Source organism: Haliaeetus leucocephalus, unplaced genomic scaffold (genome assembly GCF_000737465.1).
Source record: "Haliaeetus leucocephalus isolate CR32 unplaced genomic scaffold, Haliaeetus_leucocephalus-4.0 Scaffold178, whole genome shotgun sequence".
NCBI lineage: Eukaryota > Metazoa > Chordata > Aves > Accipitriformes > Accipitridae > Haliaeetus > Haliaeetus leucocephalus.
This window is the reverse complement of record NW_010972614.1, coordinates 471645-477644: the sequence shown is the minus strand read 5'-3', so window position 1 is coordinate 477644 and position 6000 is coordinate 471645. Positions and strand designations below refer to the sequence as shown.

At 41.0% G+C, this 6000-nt stretch overlaps 1 protein-coding gene across 1 annotated transcript in view; it reads left to right on the top strand.

The window, feature by feature from the left end:
* The window catches only part of LIN54 (lin-54 DREAM MuvB core complex component), a 38720-nt gene that overhangs the window by 1248 nt on the left and 31472 nt on the right, over nt 1–6000 (top strand). The gene's annotated exons all lie outside the window — the stretch shown is intronic.

Below are 6000 nucleotides of genomic sequence, written 5' to 3'. Positions count from 1 at the left end.
CCGGGCCCGGGGCTGTGGCGGCGGCGGGAGGCGGTGGCGGCCGGCTTAGGCCCGGGGACGCTGTCCTCGCCAAACTTGCTGGCGTGGGCCGCCGGTGGGGACCGGGCTGCCCCCTCAGGGCCTGCCGGGACCTCGCCGGACATGGTCCTGGGTGAGGACGTCCCGCCTTTGTCTGCGGGGGTGCTTGCTGGAGCTCTGCTTTGCAGGGTGGGGTGCGGTGAAAACGGTGTGGGGTGTTTTCCACACTTCCCGCGAGCGAGGGCATACCTGTGCCTTCAGCACGCTGCTGCGCGGCCACGGACAGCCTCTGAGTTCCAAGTGAATTTAGCTGGACCATCTTTCGGGATAGTCCCAGCTTCAATCTTCATTGCTCTTGCATGTTAAGAGGTGTATTGACGGTCAGAATCTGTTATTAATTATTTGTGGCCTTGACTTTGAAGCACGTCGTGTACTAATTATGTAACATTTGGTATGGAGGTTTTGAGTTCTGGAAAGCACTGTTGGCATTGAGAACACGTGAAATTGTCCACTGGAACATAGTGTGAACAGGACGAAAGCTCTTGGACTTAGTCTTTCAAGTGAAGAAAGAAGAGATATTTAAATCATCTTTCATTAGGTTCATCCTTCTGAACAGTTGCTTGAAATATATTACAGTTATTGTAGAAAATACTGAATACAGAAAAATAATTTGGAATATTCTTTGCAACATTTACATAAAGCTGGCAATAACAGGCAATGTCTTGTGTGTGTGGTTAGCTTATTCACAATTGCTTTTTGGCTTATTGGAGGAAAGAAGAATAGTGGGTTATCAGCTGAGAATATTTCTTCTGTCAGGGGAATCCTTTTGTAAAATAAAAAGCGTTAGACTTGTCTTTTTTTTATTGCCCAAGACATCCGGTTTACGTATGCATCAGCAAGCGATAACTGTTGTTTACATGCCTTGTACAGACTTCTATCAACCTACAGAGAGATGTATGGCTGTATTGCTCTGTAGGCTGAGCACTCTTAAAGGCTGGCTTGGAGAGTGTGCTAAAAAATACAGTCCAGTTTCTCTAATGGGTTAAAAATGTACTTCATGCTTGTAATGCAGTAAGTTTCAGTAGTTTGTTATGCAAGGTTGATTGTTCAGATTACATGTCAAGACCAAACTGCTGTTGTTTTGTTTGCTTATACTTCTGTGATGTCCAAGCTCAGATAGTTTGTAACTGAATGCTCTGAACAGTTCGACTAGAATTCTCTAAAAGCTTTAACTGGTTTCAGGTTGAGTACCTGCTAACCACAGGTAAGTTTGAAGTGTGGTGATGAAGAGTGCTGTTGTATTTCAGCCTTAGAGACATTGTTATCTCATACATTGGGATATCTTTTATTTTAGGTTTTTGAAAAGCAGTCAAAGCCCCTTAGATTCTTTTCCCTTATTGAAAAATATGCGGGGGGGGGGGGGGAAGAAAGGTAGATTGGGGGGGGTGTTTTGATATCTGCTTTGGTAACAAACTGTGCTTCCTTATCTGTCACTTGGTCTGCTTGTGCTTCTGTTCCCTTCCTGTGCTATAGAGGTAGTGCTTTCTTCACGTTGTTAGAAGCACATCTTAATGTCCTATGGAATTTGTATACTACAGTGGTGGCATTCATAACAAATACCTAGGAGACAAACTCATGGTTGTTTGTTTTTTTTTATTCTTAGCTGCAGGAGCTCCCAATAAGAAGTGGAAAATGTTTCTTGACCTCTTGATTCGAGGGTTTGTATTTTGCTGGGCCGTACATTTGGGTAGCTTGGTTTCCTTACTTGCTTAGAAAACCGATAAGCAGCATGTGGCTTTCAGTACAGCCTGTGACTAAGCTTGCTCACTTGACAACATCAGAAAACATAAGTAAGTTTTTCTTGCATGGGGAAGAACAAGACTGCTGGAATAATCCCTGGATCAGTGATGGGGGTGCATAGCTACATGATGCGAGAGATACAGGTTTCTCATGTTCCAGATTCAGATGTCGTTCCCCTTCACAAGCCATACTTCTGCAATCGAACATGTTGCTACCCACGTGAGGGTTATGTCCTTAGTTTCGGGCTCTGCTCTGATCTGTCGTACAAGTTCCAGATATGTACCCAGTCCCCATCTCTATGGTGTGGCTGGTTTGGTTTTTTTTTTCTCCTTCCTTTGGAGTTTCTGCTATGGACTTAAGAAGCCTATCTGAAGAATGTTATTGAAACTTCTTTAGATGAATCTGTTGTTCCCGAGATAAGTTTTTGGGGGTATTTTGTTTGGGTTTTTTATGTTATTTTTATCAAAAAGTTCCCAGTGGTCTCAGGTCTGCCTACATAGCTTAATCTGCTCTCCTCCCCAAATATTTGAATGAAACAGGAGACACAATCTGCAAACAAGTGAAAGCTTTCTGTTTTAAAACCTAGTTAATTGTTAATATTGTAGTGTCTGGGCAGAGCTTTTCTGACAGCTTTTGTAGTTTCATACTTGCTTTCAGTGTTTTTTTCTAAGGGTTACTCTCCCATTTATTTGGGAGAAGATTGTGGGTATGCACTGCTATAATCCCATGAGCACTTGTTGCTGCTTTGCTGGTGAGGAGGATGGCTCTGCTCTTCCCTGGCAGCTTCTTACTCTTCTGTGCTTTCCCCTTCTGTTGTGCTTTGTAAGCACTTCAGCAGCTACTCGACCACAGTTAAAGACTGGTCTGCATTAAAATTAACCTGGCTTTTGTTCTAGGTTGGAGTGAATCTACACAAAGTGGCCTCATGTAGTCTAGTGTTCTGCCACCACTGAAAGAGTTGGTTGTACTCTTCCCCTTCTTTCTGTGCAGGGAGTACAAATGCCAGGCTGGGAGGCGAGGGAGGTTCCTGGGTTTCCCCAGCCCCCGACCCAGCTGGATTGTCTGCTGTGGTGCGATTCCTTGTGCCGTTCCGGTGCTCACAGACTTTGAACTAAGCTATTTCAGCATGCTGACCCACCAGAATTTGCCCACTACTTTGTGGAGTAGTTTTCTTCCTGGGTTGAACACCAGTGTCAGCAGCGTGGAGAAAGTGAGGCTGTGACAACCCACAGTTTGGTTTGGATGGCTAGCTTTAACCCAGCTCATCTTCATCTGGGCTGCCATTGCAGCTACATAAATGTTTGCTAGCACAAAGAGGAGGGAAAATGTTTGTATGGAAATGAATAGGCAGATGCCAAAGGAGGACAGGAGAGCTTTAGTGGTAGTGCTGGCTTAATACGCACAGGGAATTGCAGTATAAGGGAAGTAATGCTGCTGATCATGTGTATGCAGTGGTCAAACTAACAAAGGATGCTATTTGAAATAGTGCAATAGGATGTTTTTCACAGTAAATGCTAAAAAATTGTAGCAGTTACTTGTTTATTATATGTAATTACAAGTTTGTTGACAGATAAGGTTTTTTTAGCTGTTGGTTTTCCTTTTAAAATTGTAGTGGAAGCCTAAATTACCCAGAACTTGCCAAGGCAAGAAGGATCTCCTCATAACTGGTATGTGGGCAAGTGGTTGGTTTGTTTGGTTTTTGTCCTCCAGCCATTCTTAAAAAGAAAACAGCTAGCAACTCTGTTATAAACATGGCAGTGGTGACATGAGTTTAATCTTTCTTCCCATGAAAAAAAACATAAAACCCCCTAAAAACTGTAACTGTTTAATATAAAACTCTCATGTCCATATCACTTGATGTGTTACTTTAAACACATAGGAGTTGCTAATTTGTGTACCTTGCCTGTTTTTCTGATATGCTGTACACAGTTGTACATATGGTGCATCACATAGGGAGCATTTGCTTAACAGAATGTAGAGTAATGGGAAGGGAACGGTGTGCGTTGGTTAAGTGAATTATGGTTGCCTTGGGAACTATTATTTTGAATTTTGCTACTATAGATGGTTAAATTTGTGGTGAAGAATGCCTGATACTTTTTAGTATTCCTTGTAACCGATGAAAAGACTGGATACTTACGCTAGTTATGTATTCAGCATTTGATAAGGAGTGAGGTCAGGGGTTTTTCCTTGCTGTAGTTTGCTATTGGTATTGTATTTGATAAATCTGGAACCATGATCCTCTGGGAAGTGTGCAGACAAACTGCCTCCATATCTTGTCTTCTGTAGAGAATGGGAAAGAGAATAGAAATTATTTTGTCTTGTGTTCCACATGCATATTTTGTTACTGTGTTAAAATTATTTGCTTTTGCTCTGCTGTTACACAAGCAAACATGGTGAGTTTGCAGTCTTAGATGATTAATTTTTCCACTTAGCTTTGTTAATCGTAGCTTTCTTATGGATTAATCTTTTTTTGTTTCATGACATGTATTTTTTTAAGGCAATCTCTAGCTCGGTAAGCTTAAACAAAAGACTCTCTGTTGAAAAAAATGCAGTGCTGAGTGATTTTGTAATTCTTTGCTTTATGACAAAACAAACCTTTCAATTTTGGAGACAAAATGTAGAGTGTCAGAGAGAGTAAGAAAACAGGAAATGCACAAAATGAATGACACTATTTTACCCATTCTTGAAATGGTAGCAAAATTGAAGGATTGCAATTAATTAGGAGAATTGTAGTACAGTAAGATTGCCTACGTGCAATTGTCGTCTTTCATTTGATAATATGCCAGCAGTATGGGATGAATCTTGGGTATACATATGCTTCTATGAAGACTTTTCTAGCAAATGAGAGAAAACACATCCAGTGTCAAGAGTTTCTTAAGAACTGCATTTCTTATCTTTTTGTGCCATTGATCTTTGTGAATTTCAGTTGCCTGGAATAGTTGATGTGCGCTTGTATGTACTTGGCAAAAAGGGGTGGGAGAACACAGCAAACAAGGAAGTGAACTAGCATGTTCTTTGGGTTTTTTTTGGTTATAAAATGACCCAATAAAATTATTTGTTTCTCTAAGATTTTTGTTTTCCTTTGAAATCAACTTAGGCAAACAAGTGATCTTTACTTTCTTAACTGTAGCTTGTTTCTGCTTTGCAGAAGTAGCTGTTCTATGTCACTTGCACTAGCAAGCAGTCAAGAATCTGTGGGAAGTCTGAGCCTTATGTTTTTATGTACTGTATTCAATCTTGAAATAAGTTTCTTCTATTTGTTGGGTTAATGTCCAGAACATTAAATGAAGAGTGGGTTTTTTCTGCTTGCAAAGAATAGTTCTGGTGCCAGTGCTGTGAACTAGCTACAGCAGAGGGATCAACAAGACTGCAGTCAATTTAGCACCTACAATGATATTAGCAAAGGTTGTCACTTCTGTTTCCTGTGAAGAAAAAAAATTAAGAATTGCATATGAGCTATGGATTCTCCCAAGAGAGAAGCAGAAAACATGAAAGAGGGAGGCTATGTGTGAATTTTTATCATTGCTACTGGAATGACTGGGAAAAATAAGGGCTCGTTCTCTCTGTTGAATGGGAAGGTGAGTTTTGATGTTATGTCAGCAAAAAGACAAAGGTTGAATAAAAAGCTTTGACAAGTTGGTTGTCCTGGATTCTTAACAAAGATTCTTAATGACGTTGTTATCATGAGTTGTTACATTTGCTTCTGCTTCTAATATTTGTTTATGGCTGCGAAATAAGCTTTGTCCTTGGAAGAGAGTTATGTCTTAGTTGTCCAGATAATAAGAACCTAGACTACCCTCAGTAATGCAGATCCTATACAATTTTTGCACAAACTCATCCCATAGTCACTTATATTGCTGCTGCTCAGTTGGTTTTGATAGACTGCACAGTTTGTCACAGAGCTGTTCGGGTGCATGTCCTGAGCTGGATTCTGGGCGAACATAACTGAGGTGCTGAGACACCCTCTGATTCAGGTGCATCCAGCTCATTGTGGGTATGTGGTGCTTTAACACAGTGCAGCGATCAACTAGGGCAGCTGAGTCACAGCAGATAACCTGCGAAGGCTACAGGTCAGCTTTGATGTCCTGTCACATATAACAACACTGTTAATCTCCAGTCCCCAAAATTATAAATTGACAGTTGGCAAAAGCTTCTTTTGTGTATACAAAGTTGTCTTAGATG